The 13,554-nt window shown below is 46.3% G+C and overlaps 1 protein-coding gene across 6 annotated transcripts in view; it reads right to left on the reverse strand.

Annotated features, from left to right (window-relative positions):
* Nucleotides 1–13,554, reverse strand: part of cdk14 (cyclin dependent kinase 14) — a 281,590-nt gene that overhangs the window by 212,062 nt on the left and 55,974 nt on the right. Inside the window, exon 1 of one of the 6 annotated variants that reach the window (XM_062957399.1) lies at nucleotides 1,129–1,204. The exons of 4 other annotated variants lie outside the window; for them this stretch is intronic. The gene's annotated coding sequence lies outside the window, so the exon portion shown is untranslated. Of the gene's footprint in view, nucleotides 1–780; nucleotides 1,102–1,128; nucleotides 1,205–13,554 lie in introns of those variants that run through there. One more of the 6 variants, XM_062957397.1, reaches the window with a different exon arrangement.

The following is a 13,554-nucleotide window of genomic DNA, read 5'->3' on the forward strand; positions in this document are numbered from 1 at the left end:
ATGTGCAGTTTACATGCTGATCTGCCATGTACTGATTACTGTGTTTTAATGTCTGCCAAGGCTTTAAAACATGCTGAAGTATTCCATTAAGTTCTATACAGTGTTTTCATGAAGCCATTTAAATAATTTTGGAACATCCGTACACCTCCAATGCGCAAGTAAAGAACCAAAAAAATTCTGCTGACCTCACTCATATTGCTTGGTATTTCCTCCAAGGTTTGTTTCAACATAGTATACATCTCCCCTCCCTTTCCCACATTAAGGAAAGCCTCTAATTTACTGAAGCCATTTATTCCATCTCGATCCAGCATGACACAGACTTGTTTGCAGTGATGAAAAAGTGATTGGTCACGTCCTTCATCCACTTGTCCCAGCAGGCACTCAGCCAAGCATAAACGAGCAAAATTGTCTACAGCAGCCTCATAATATTCTTAACATAACAGGCTAGGAGGAGGGAAAAGGCTATAAGCATGAAGCATAGCTCTTAAGACGATCCCCATTTATTTTCACACAGTCAAGGTTTGGGGATTTTTTTTATTTTACCCCCCATGGCATCTCAGGAGGGTGTCCAGATTCATGGCTCAAGTCTGAGCTAGCCATGACGTTTATCTGCCTTACTGAAGCATTTGAAAGGAATACATAGAAAGCTTGGCATACACACCGAATGAATAGTGCTCAAGTTGCAAGCATGTGATAATCAGGGCTTACGTATAGTAAGACAGCCTGCGATTCAATGCATATCTTAATTTTTCTCTCTCACACACACATACACAGCCTTACCGTTTCACTGGAGAAAGGACCAGGTCAGATTCACCTGCGACTCCAAAGCATGCCTCTAGGAACGTTTGTGTTTGCAATCGGGCCAGGGTCATTCACCGCAACTGAATTCACATCTTTCTGCACTAGCAAGCTCAAATGGTACGGCTGTACTACAGCTAAGAAAGGGGGAAATCATAACCAGAAAAACAAAGAAATCCCTCAAGACAAGATATTCTCAGCAGAGTTGCAGCCTGGAATGTACTGATGATCATCAGAGCAGGCGATTTGTCTGTCTAAAATTTGTCAACATCACAGAGATACAGGAGATAAGTATTTTTTTAAAGAAGCGAAAATATGTGATGGACTTGCCTGTGGAGTTCCCAGGAAGGCATACTACTCATGCTCTGCAGCAGCATTGCAGCCAATGTAGCTCTATGCATATGCTGTCTAGGTGGTTTTCAGCACTGTGAATTTTGGGAAGGGAGGGTGCTATAGATAGCAATACACAGCATAAGCTTGTTGCAGCAGAATAATACAAGGGGGCAAAATACCTTAAAGCAGTTTGGTGAAATTAATCAAAAAGGTGTTATTGCAGTATCCAGTATCAAAACAAACCAAAGCTTGTAAATGGCTATGGAGGGGAAAGGGGAATGCGAATTTATTAAATTTCTATAGTCCCAGCACACTAAGTGTCTACTATATATACTATTTTAAAGAAATGACTATTTACAGCATTACATAAATGATTCAAATTCAGGGTTGGAGGGGGAATAAAAAGTGGCTGAAGGGTGCATCTACACTGTAGAATGAATGCAGTTTGACACTGATTCAATTGTCATGGCTCAAGGCTGTGGAAGCATGGGAGTTGTAGTTTGGTGAGGCACCAAAACTCTTTTTAAAGACCTTGTAAAACTACAACTCCTAGGATTCCACAACACAGAGTCATGACAGTTAAAGTAGTGTCAAACTGCATTAATTCTACAGTGTAAATGCACCGTCGAACTGTTCCCCCGACCAAGATTGAAATTGTTTATTACATTGACTTAAAATATTTAAGTCAGATACAATAATATGTCAAAAAGAACAATTTCCAAGAAATAAATGTTTGCATATTGCCACCATTAAGACATATTGATCTTTGTACGGTGGACTTGCCTCAGTACTATCCCTGCAAGATGCTGCATCTGAACTATCCAACATCTTGGCTATGGGGTTTAAATTAATCTCCTCACGTCCTATGAAGATCTGACTCAACAGCAAATGCCCCACTTAAGAAATGATGAATGTATTTAGCTAATCGTGAATAAAAATGCTCAAAAATTTATCCTTCTCTAAATTGTTGGAAATTGTCACTATGTGCTGAAAGAAAAGAACAGTGATTATGAAACCTGAATGAAAATGAGCTCACTGATACAAAGGCAGGAGAACAGATTACAAATGATCAGGGATAGAAAAGAAACTAACATAAATGTCTTAGCCCTGATTTAGACCTCATGCAGGAGGTGTAATGCCTCTATTCTGTGTTGCACTCCACATGGGTGGTTTTACATTTAGACTAGCCTCTCAACTGTTGAATATGCAGCATTAGCACATCTGCTAGCACTTTCCTAAGACCGCAAATCCCCAGGATGTTGATGAGAGGGAAAGCCGCCCTGTATATTGGGGGGTGCTCCTTGCATTGACTGTCAAACAGGAAAGCTTTTTGCCAATGTAAAGCCACCACAGGACTATTCTTAAACTAAAACAGACACTGAAATAGTAACCTACCTCCTGGCCTATTAACAGAATATTCTGAAGGAGCACAATGAAGGTGCAAAATTGCTTCCTGGCTGCATAGACATAGTGGACTATGGACAGAGCCGAGGCCTGGACAACTTCCTCTTGGCTCACAGAAAATATGGCTGAAAATGCCCTGGATGTTCTCCAATATATAAATATTCAAAAATATATAAGCAAAACTACTCAAGCCACTTAAAGTCCATCTCTCTTCTTCGGAATGAATTTACGGTTGCATTATGAGTAACCATTTAATGTTTGCTTTACCTTGCTCAAATGATGAGACCACTTAAGAGTGGAAAGCGGGTGGCAAAGGACCAAGAACTCAGGCTCAGCACTACTTAGAGATCTCAGGGGTCAGTCTTCACTTCAGCCTCATGAGATGCCCACAAGGTGAACTGATTATGCTATTAAAGTTAGGAATTAGCATCTATCACTAACCCCTGGGGCACAAAGAGAAGAAAATCTAGCTGCAAGCATATTTGCCTAAGTACCTACCACTGAAGCAATAGACAAACCTTGGTTGTTGTGTGTTTTCTGGGCTGTATGGCCATGTTCCAGAAGCATTCTCTCCTGACGTTTGGCCTACATCTATGGCAGGCATCCGCAGAGATGTCTGCCATAGATGTGGGCGAAACGTCAGGAGATAATGCTTCTGGAACATGGCCGGAAAACACTTGCTTCCATACAGCCCGGAAAACACCCAACAACCCAGTGATTCTGGCCATGAAAGCCTTCAACAACACAGACAACCTTTTCTGCCTTTACCATACACACACACACACACACACACACACACACACACACACACACACACACGGAAGCATCAGGGTAAATTACATGGGTTTGGAAATCCAAACAAAATACAGCAGGCAGAAAGAAGAAAAAGTCTGCCAAGTAGGTTGCAGTAGGATCATGGAAGGATAGACATGAATCCTATTCACCTCCTTGGACTTTAAGGGAGGAGGATTAATAGCAATCACACAGCATCCACTTCTTCAATCATTTCAGACCATTTTTGGAGTAATCCCCCTCTGGGACTAAAACTAGCACGGCACTGGATTAAATGGCCATTGCAGTCCTTGCCATTCTTAATAATCTATGATTCTAAGAATCCCAACAATTAGGTGTTTTATTAACATTCCAAGATTTACTTCCAAGAAAACCCTTCCACCACAGCAAGTGGTCTCTTGCCCAGCATTTGCTGCAACCAGCCTAATCCTAACTCCTACTCCAATATCAGTAGAAAGCCACCCAGTTGTAAAGGGTTAACCTGGGCCATTTATGTCTGGCATTGTTTTAATACTGTGAATAATTTAATTCTATTGTAATGTTCGCTTTCTGTGTGTTTTTACTTTGTGTTTTGAGTCACCTTGAATCCTAATGTGTGTTGGGGGGGGGGGGGGGCAGGTTACTAACAGCAACAGTAAAAGCACAGGAGCTCACTACATAAACCTCTTGTGCAGAAGATAAGTCATTCAAATGAGATAGGGAATCAATACACAACATAATCCATAGGGATACAATACTTAAGCATGACACTATATACGTTTGGATCCAGAATTTTACCAGTAGAGACTCCAAACCATTATTTTACACACCATAGTGGCTATCCACATCTTTGAAATAGGAAAAAGTGCAGTACGATTGTACTTCAAATGAAGAATTTCCCTTCTATTCTTACATTTACAGCCAGTTCCAAAGGTCTTGGTTACATGGAAAACCCTCCTGCAATAGAAACTATCCTGACAGCTGTAAAGAATTAACTCCCTTCCAGCAGATAAACCCAACTGTTTTCAATTTATTCCCCTTACAAAGGCAGGCTCCTACAACTCCTAACACCTCAGATCTGCCTTCACTGTATAAATACAACAGCTGCAACAGCAAGTGAGACAAGCTTCACTTTGTAATAATGACTTCCAGTTTCTTGTAATCCGTTACTTTCTAATGCCAACAGATCCTGTATGCTACTTTTCTCTAGCAATAGATTCACCATGCAAACATCATTGCATCAAGAGACGTCTGTGTGTCTAAAATGAGTGCCCTGGAACAGGAACAAGCTCACCATACTCACACCATTAAGATACTCAGAGCTGACATACTGACAACTACTTGCTACTCAACAACAATAGACACCTCTTGAGAACCCTAGAAGGTTTCATTGAAGTAGGGATACATGTAGAAGAGATAAAAGGGTCATTTATGCTTTTCACCTGGGACACATGCAGATACTCCAATTGAGGAAATGAGAGGTCAAACAGACTAACTTTGAGAGTAGTAGACTCCTCTGAAAATGTTTCAAAAGTGCTTGAGTTGTGTATTAGTGCTTGGCAGCGATTTGTGCAAGATGGCTTTACATTCTCACCCAAATGGACAACAGGGAACAGATTGAACTTTCCTCGTTGATATTAGCAGCACTTAAAACTCCATCAGGATTGCTTAGTTTTTACCAGAACCATCTGGCTAAATCCCCCAGTTATCTGTATGGAAGACGGGCAATGTTAAAGTCTCTCCCTCTTTGCAGTGATCCCAATGCAGACATGGTTGCTTCAATTGTGTTATTAGCAGGAACCCAGCAATCCGTAACTTTGACAGTGCATCCACCAATCTATAATTATATATCAAAAGGCAGGAAGATGTGAGTGTGCATGTATGTATGTACATGTATGCAGTCATGTGCACCCATAGCTCATTGCTACAGCTTTCAAAGAAATAAATGGGAAGAGGTGGTATTTAATACATTCTGAGCTTATTACGTATGCAAAGGAATTAGTCCAATCTGACAAGAAAATTATTGATCATATGATAAAATACTCATGCAAAGGGGAAGAAAGCACAGACAAATACTGATCTTGAGGGATTTGATAACCTGGACACAAGCAGGCTGTAGCAAACACTTGATAGATTTTAACAGAATGACAGATCTGTTAATGTCCAAGTCTGCAGCCTATAACTGCAAGCAAAATAGATATACACAACAGTTTGATATTGCAATTATTTAAGTGCAAATCTGGTGTTCAATAAAAGAATTAATCTGAACATACGAGGAAGGGAATATGCTAGCCCTCTGCCCTCTATTGCTAGTCTCCACCTGTTAACTGGTGACACAATATGAAGAGAGGGCCCCCACATAATCTGATGTCATCAAAAGTCTCCATAAATGAAGGAAGCAGTCTTTATCAGATTGTCATTGTTTACATTGGAGATTAACAGTGGAGGACTGGCTAGTGTGCTCCCCTTCTTGTGTGTTCAAATGAAACCTTTCTAACCCGCTAAAGAGGGTTCAAAATTGGGATCTTCTAGTCTCCTGTTGCATTAAGCCTTCTGAACATATTAGTTAATATTTGCAAAAATATGTCTATGACTGAGTCCATTTGCCATACTATTATTGCTAGTAACTGCTTCAGCAAATACAAGCACTGATTATATTACATATTATGCTAGTTATGGCAGTTCTCATAAATGTTCCACATCATTTCAAACTAAAGAATTCCTCTCAATGTAGATCAATGCATTTACTACCCACAAAAGCTTCCATTACTGAATTTTTATTCTTCAAATTATATCTGGGTTTCTGCTGATCTCATGCAGAGCCTAAATCCCAAGGCCTCCAAGTTCTAAAGCAGTCACGTCATTTCAGCAGCTGAAAGAATAAAGGCCAAATATAAATTACCAGGAACCTGACACAATGAGAAAAGGATTCATTTACACCTTAAGTGTCCTAAACACTGGGATGTAAGTTGAATCCTTTAATGGATTCCTCAATCCACAAATACCCTCCCACCACATAGCACACATCAAAGTTCTGTTTTCCATACCAACTGTTTCTTGTTCTTTTAAAGAACACATCAATTGAACAAAATGTTTTGTGCATAAACACAAGATACTTTTCAGCTGCAAAATCTGGATGACTCTGTTCAAACAGTGTATATTTAACTCACAATTTTCACTTTACAAGAAGATACTTGTTCATTGCCCCCAAAGTGCTTTCAAAGACACTGAGGATAGCATTCATCCACTGATTCACCTAAGGAATTTTTCACTCATATGAGCCAATTTTAATACTCAGCATTTATTTATTTATTTACTTACTTACTGTATTTATACACCGCCCTTCACACCCCGAAGGGGACTCAGAGCGGCTTAGACATAGGCAATAATTCATTACCGCATAAACAAACATAAAAATAAAATAGACATAAACATTTAAAACTATAAAGTGAAAGACATTTAAACATTAAAAACAATTATTAAAACCACACAGTCCAAAATCATAAGCCAGGACCCATTCCAGTCATAATTGCACTTATTCTGTATTACTTATTGCACTGAATTTACAAAGGCTTCGTCCCACAGCCACATTTGTAGTTTCTTTCTAAAGATCAGGAGGGAGGGAGCTGATCTCATTTCGCTGGGGAGGGAGTCCCACAGTCGAGGGGCCACCACTGAGAAGGCCCTGTCTCTCATCCTCACCAACTGCATCTGTGAAGGAGGTGGGATTGAGAGTAAGGTCTCCCCATAAGATCTTAACATCTGAGGTGGTTCATAGAGGGAGATACGTTCAGACAAGTCTGCTATATAGTATACAAAGTCTGCTAACATTGATAACTAAACAGCAGTATCTGAGCAATCCTGGCAGCTTTATATGGGAGGTCAGTACTATCATCTTGATGTTATTGGTGGGAGACAAAGCAGGGAAATATGTCTAAATTAATAGCTAAGAGATTTCAATTGACAGCTTCATGGTTCACACAACCCCAGCTATGATAGAGATGGGTTGTTTGTTTTTTTTCATTAACTTGGGAGTTAGATGCAGAGGCACTTTATCAAGAATCGCTGCTGGAGAGTTGTGAAAATAATGAGTTCAAATGTTTTACTTAGCAAACAATAACAATGCTTAGTTGACAGGGATGGAAATGAGTTTTCAGTTTAAAGACAATGAGTTCATATAACAAAGATTAGGTGAGTAACCTTGAAGAAGGACAGGTTGCTTACCTGTAACCATGTTTCTTCGAGTGTACTCTGTGAATTCACACTAATGGAGAGGCTGCGCCTGCGCAGGTTCCAACGGAAACTCTTCCCAAGCTGAAGTTTAAATTTTGGCGGTAGCCACGCCCCTCCGTCCCCGGAGGGCATATAAGGCAGCCCTCGGCGGCTGCTCCCCAGTTCCTACGCCGCTAAGGCAACGAGGAAGGAAGAGGGTTTGCCAGAGGGGAAGGAAGGGCGGGCTTGTGTGAATTCACAGAGTACACTCGAAGAAACATGGTTACAGGTAAGCAACCTGTCCTTTTTCTTCGTGTACTCTGTGAATGCACACTAATGGAGACTAGCAAGCTTAGGTCTCGGAGGCGGGCTAAGCAAACCCTGACAACGAGATAATGTCCAAACATATGTTTATTAAACAACAATAACATGATCCGAAGGACCTATTGAAGTATTGCATGAACACACGCATAATACCGAGAGCAGTCCGGTAAGGCATGATATAAACAACCTAAGAAAACATGTGTAAGTCAGGCACATCATTCCTCAAAGGAGGAAGGCAGTAGCAAATAAGGCACAATATTTCAGAGAGAACAGTGCAAACATGTACTGAACAGGAAAAAACGACAAAGGAGTCGCATGAAAACATCCTTAGAGAAGGAATACATGAAGAAGCCTTTCAGGACAAACAGGATGACAAAACTGCCCTAGCAAAGGCTGAATCCTTTAAGGTTTTCTGGTCTACCCTGTAGTGAGACACAAACGTAAGGGGGTTGGACCAGATAGCTGCCCTGCAAATAGAGTCCAGGGGAATGCCCCTTAGGAAGGCAGTCGACGTGGAGAGGCCCCTCGTCGAACGCGGGCGAACCGATGGGGGAGGCGGTCGTTTGGCTAGTTCGTAGGCCAGTTCAATAGCTTGAGCAATCCAATGAGACAGTCTTTGTGAAGAAATAGGATTGCCCAGTTTATCTGGGGCATGGGCCACAAAAAGTTTTGGGGTCTTTCGAATGTCTTTAGTACGGTCCCGATAGAAAAGGAGTGCCCTACGCACATCAAGAAGGTGCAGTCTCCGCTCAAGAGGAGACGAGGGGTCTGGAAAGAAGGCAGGAAGGACAATGTCCTGGTTAAGATGAAAAGCTGAGACCACCTTGGGAAGGAAGGTGATGTCCGGACGGAGAACGGCACGGTCATGATGAAAACGGAGGTAAGGTTCATCAACCCGAAGGGCCGCCAGCTCTGAGGGTCTGCGCGCCGAAGTTATGGCCACCAGGAAGGCAACTTTCCAAGAAAGGAGACGTAGGTCGGTCGAAGCCAAAGGTTCGAAAGGGGAGGCAGTGAGCTGGGAAAGCACGAGCTCGAGGTTCCACCCCGGAGTCGGAGGCTGAGACGGCGGGCAGATGTTATTGTATCCCTTCAAGAAGGTTTTGACAAGGTGATCAGAGAACAACGACGGTTTACCATGTTGTTGGAAACACCAGGATAGGGCGGCCAAGTAAGATTTCATAGAAGCAAGAGAAAGTTTTTGGTCTGCCAGAGACATAAGGAAGTCCAGCACTATCGGTATCGAGGTTGGAAAGGCAGTAATCCCTCGGGAGCGAAGAAAGGAGCGGAAGCGAGAAACCTTATAAGTGTAAGATCTGGTTGTAGCCGGCTTGTGAGCTGCGCGGAGGACCTCCTGCAGGTTCTGCGGGAGGGAGGTCAGGTGAGAATTCTCCAAGCAGTGAGATGTAGAGAGGGGAGATCCGGGTGTAGGATCTGGCCGTTCTCTCTGGACAATAGGTGTGGTAGGAGAGGCAGAGTGAAGGAGGTCGCTCTGGAGAGATGAAGAAGGGCCGGGAACCAAGGTTGGCGAGGCCAGGCTGGAGCTATCAGGATCGCCGACGTCGGTATCGACCGGAGTTTCTGTAGGACCTTTGGTATGAGAGGAAAAGGCGGAAAGAGGTAGATCGGTTCCGCAGACCAGTCCAGAAGGAAGGCGTCTCCCAGGCAGCCTGGAAAGGAGGACGGGGGAAGTCTCGCCCCGTACCGAGGCAACTGTGCGTTTTGGGGAGAAGCGAAGAGGTCCAGAGTGGGAAAACCCCATTTGTGAAAGAGAGAAAGAAGAGTCTCGGGATCGAGCATCCACTCGTGGGAGGAGGTCGTCATCCTGCTGAGGGCATCTGCTAGGTTGTTCTGGATCCCGGGAAGGTGAATTGCCGCGACTTGGATGTTGCGGGCTATGCACCAGTGCCACAGCTGAGAGGAGAGAAGCATTAGCTTCCTTGAACCCGTGCCGCCCTGTTTGTTGATGTAGAAGACTGCTACTGTGTTGTCTGATTGGATGAGGACAGATTTTTGGGAGATCAGGCGGGAGAAGGCTTTCAGAGCCTTGAAGATGGCAAGGAGTTCCAGAAAGTTTATGTGATTGGCCTTCTCGGAAGGAGACCAGAGGCCTTGAACGGTGAGACCGCTCATGTGGGCTCCCCAGCCGAAATTGGATGAGTCTGTGGTTATGGTGGTCGAGGGAGGGATCCGGTGGAACGGAAGACCCTTGCAGACGTTGGAGAGGGATTTCCACCAGAGAAGCGACCGACGAACGTGGGGCGGAACGGAGAGAAACCTCGAGTTGAGGTGGCGAAGTGGCTTGAAAACGTCTATAAACCATCTCTGCAGAGTCCGGAGATGGAGCCTGGCAAACGGGGTCGTGAGGACTGTGGAGGCCATGTGACCGAGCAGTACCTGGATGGATCGAGCCCGAACCCTCCGGTGGGTCTCGCAAAAGATGATCTGTTGGCGGAGGGCTAGGAACCTGTCGAGCGGGAGAGAGACAGTCCGAGAGATTGAGTCGAACAGGGCACCGATGAAGCGGATTTTGTTCGACGGAGTGAGGTGAGATTTTTCGGGGTTTAGTTGGAGACCGAGAGATTCTAGAAGAGAGAGGGTGTAGTCGACGTGACGTCGAAGGAGGGCAGGGTCGGATTCGACCAGAAGCCAGTCGTCTAGATAAGGGAAGACTGTGATCCCCTGGAGCCGGAGGTGGGCAGCCACGACAGCGACGACTTTGGTAAAGACCCTTGGGGCCGTAACGAGGCCAAAGGGTAAAACGGTGAACTGGTAGGTCTGGTCGAGAACCTTGAAAGAGAGGAAGCGCCTGTGGTTTTCTCGAATCGCCACGTGGAAATAAGCGTCTCGAAGGTCTATAGACACGAAGTAGTCTCCGCGCTGAAGCATTGGGAGGATGGAGGCGATGGACACCATCCTGAACTTGGTTGGGCGTATGAAGGCATTGAGCATACGTAAGTCCAGAATGGGGCGGAGGCCCCCACCCCTCTTCGGGACCGTGAAGTATCTGGAGAAGAAGCTTTGAGGGTCCTGTACCGATGGAGAAGGCCGAATAGTCCCTTTGGCGAGAAGGGCGTCGACCTCTGCGAGAATTTCTTGAGAAGGGTTGGAGAGAAGGACCTGACCCGTGGGCGGGAGTTCCTCGAACTCTAAGGCATAGCCTTCTTGGACAATTTTGAGAACCCAGGCATCTGAAGTGATAGATTTCCACCGGTGAAAGAAGGGAGCCAGGCGGTCTAGAAAGAGACCATGAGGTTGATTTGGTGGAGGAGAGGGGTGCGGAGGAATGAGAGCTGCATCGGTACCGTAGAAAGAGTCTTTGGAAAGAGAGATGGCGTCAGGAACGCCGGTGAGGTTGACCAGCGGTGGGGGTGGCACGGCCGCGCTGTCTTTGTGGTTGAGCAGCCCGACGAGGCTGTTGGCGGTTCTGGTTGTTCGATACCGAGGGACGCCTGAAGGATTGATGGCGGTAAGAGGGAGGCGGGAAGCGTCGAAAGCGTTGAGGAAACCATTTGGTGCGGTGTGTTTGGGGTTGGTCGCCGCATTTAGTGGCCAGAACTTTAAAGTCATGGTTGGTTTTGAGCTTGTCGTCGGTGCCAGAATTAAAGAGGCCCATGGCGTCGAAGGGGAGGTCCTCGATGACCTGCCTCGAGGAGGAAGACAAACCGGACGACCTCAGCCAGGCGTGGCGACGAATGGCAATGGCGTGGGCGATCATCTTGCCGGCCGTGTCGCCCGTATGCTTAGCCATCTGGATTTGATGATGTGCTAACGAGTCGGCCTCTTGCTGGAGGGTGGACATAACCGACCGGTCTTCGTCGGACAACTTCGAGAAGAAGGGCTGAGCTTTTTCCCAAAGGATCTGCTGGTAGGCCCCCATACAGGCCCCATAGTTCGCCATTCTACAAAGTAGAAGGGCCCCGGAGTAGAGCTTTCGACCGACCGCGTCAAATCTCTTGCCCTCTCTATCTGCAGGGGTAGTGGATTCACGACCGGAAGTTTGAGAAGCCTTAACAACCATGGAATTTGGGTCGGGATGGTGTTTAAGCCATTCTAAGGTGTCGTCATCTGTACGATACCAAGATTCAATTCTCTTCGAGGTAGGAGGAATTGAGGAAGGAGTCTTCCACGATGATTGGATGACATCCAGGAGGTAAGGCAGAAACGGCAACAGCGTGGCCGGGGGGGCCTGGGCTTGGACCCGTTTGAAAACCGGGTCAGACACTGCCTTAGAGGTTTGTTTGATTTCTAGACCTAGGGCATCAGCCATTCTAACCATTTGTTCGGAGAAGGCCCGAATGTTGTCGGTAGGCGAAGGAGGGTCCACCTCATAGGCATCATGAGGAGGAGAGAGATCAAGGCCTAGAGATACCACCGAGGCCGAGAGAGCGGAATCAGGGCGATCGATATCAATCTCATCGTCCTCAGCCCCTTGAGGGGACTGAGGGGGAGATGACAACACAGTCTCTGGTGGTGGCAAAGCCTCAAGAGCAGGAGCCATCTGTGGCCGAGTTTCCTTAGAGGCCGAGGCCTGGGCCGCTCGAGCCAGGCGGGCGGTTTGTCTACCCCGCTCCGGTGTCGAGGTCGGGGGAAAAAGCTGCTGTCGAGACGGGCGATGTGAGACAGCAGGTCGAGGAGATGGCACCCTGACCACTGTCTGGGTAGAGTGGTGGGGTGAGTCCTGTAGTTCGCCATCAGAAAGTTGCTGAGGAGAAGGTTGACGAGGCCGCTGAGCGGGAGGGATTGGAGAGGACTTTCTAGACGAAGTCGCCGAAGAAGGGACGTCCATCTTGGAGGAGGCAGAGGAGGAGGAACGCTGGGTAGCCCTCTTCTTTGCGAGCGGTTGCTTTGATGGAACCCTCATGGATTTTCCCGGTGTAGGAGGGACCATTGCTGAGTCGGATTGGGTCCGACGAGCTTCCTCATGAGCCCTTTTAAAGGCGATCTTCATCGCAGAGGTCGATGGAGGGGCCCCGAGATGGGATCGGACCGAGGAAACGGAGGCCACCGAGCTCGATGTCGAGGAAGGGCCGACTCGACCGGAACGTGTCGACATCGTGGCCGTGGTGAGTGTGCACGGCGGTTTGGCGGCTTTAGCTGATCTGGAGGCTCTGGACGCCCTGGACGAGACCGAGGGAGCTTTAGCCGTTGGAGCCGACATCGATCTCGGGTCGACCGACGGCTTCGTGCCCGAAGTCGACGGAACGGGTTCAGGAGCAAGCGATTTTTCGTAGAGCGCTGCTCTAAGCCTCGCGGCTCTATTCTTCCTAGCCTGAGCCGTCAGGGCCAGGCAGAAACGGCAGGTACCGACGACATGTGCCTCCCCGAGGCAGTAGAGGCACTTGGCGTGGCCGTCGGAATCAGGAATCTTAGCGGCACACAGAGTGCAGCGCTTGAAGCGAGTCGTAGACATGAGAGTCCGAAGTGAACCTTGCGGCGGAAAAAAAGGAACTGGGGAGCAGCCGCCGAGGGCTTCCTTATATGCCCTCCGGGGACGGAGGGGCGTGGCTACCGCCAAAATTTAAACTTCAGCTTGGGAAGAGTTTCCGTTGGAACCTGCGCAGGCGCAGCCTCTCCATTAGTGTGCATTCACAGAGTACACGAAGAAAAAACTGATCTGACATCTCATGAGGATCACTGGCTCAAGTCAGTTATTTAATAAGTGCATCATGTTTCCAACATAAGGATTCAGAATGGCTTATTTGAAAGAGAAGC

Source organism: Anolis carolinensis, chromosome 6 (genome assembly GCF_035594765.1).
Source record: "Anolis carolinensis isolate JA03-04 chromosome 6, rAnoCar3.1.pri, whole genome shotgun sequence".
NCBI lineage: Eukaryota > Metazoa > Chordata > Lepidosauria > Squamata > Dactyloidae > Anolis > Anolis carolinensis.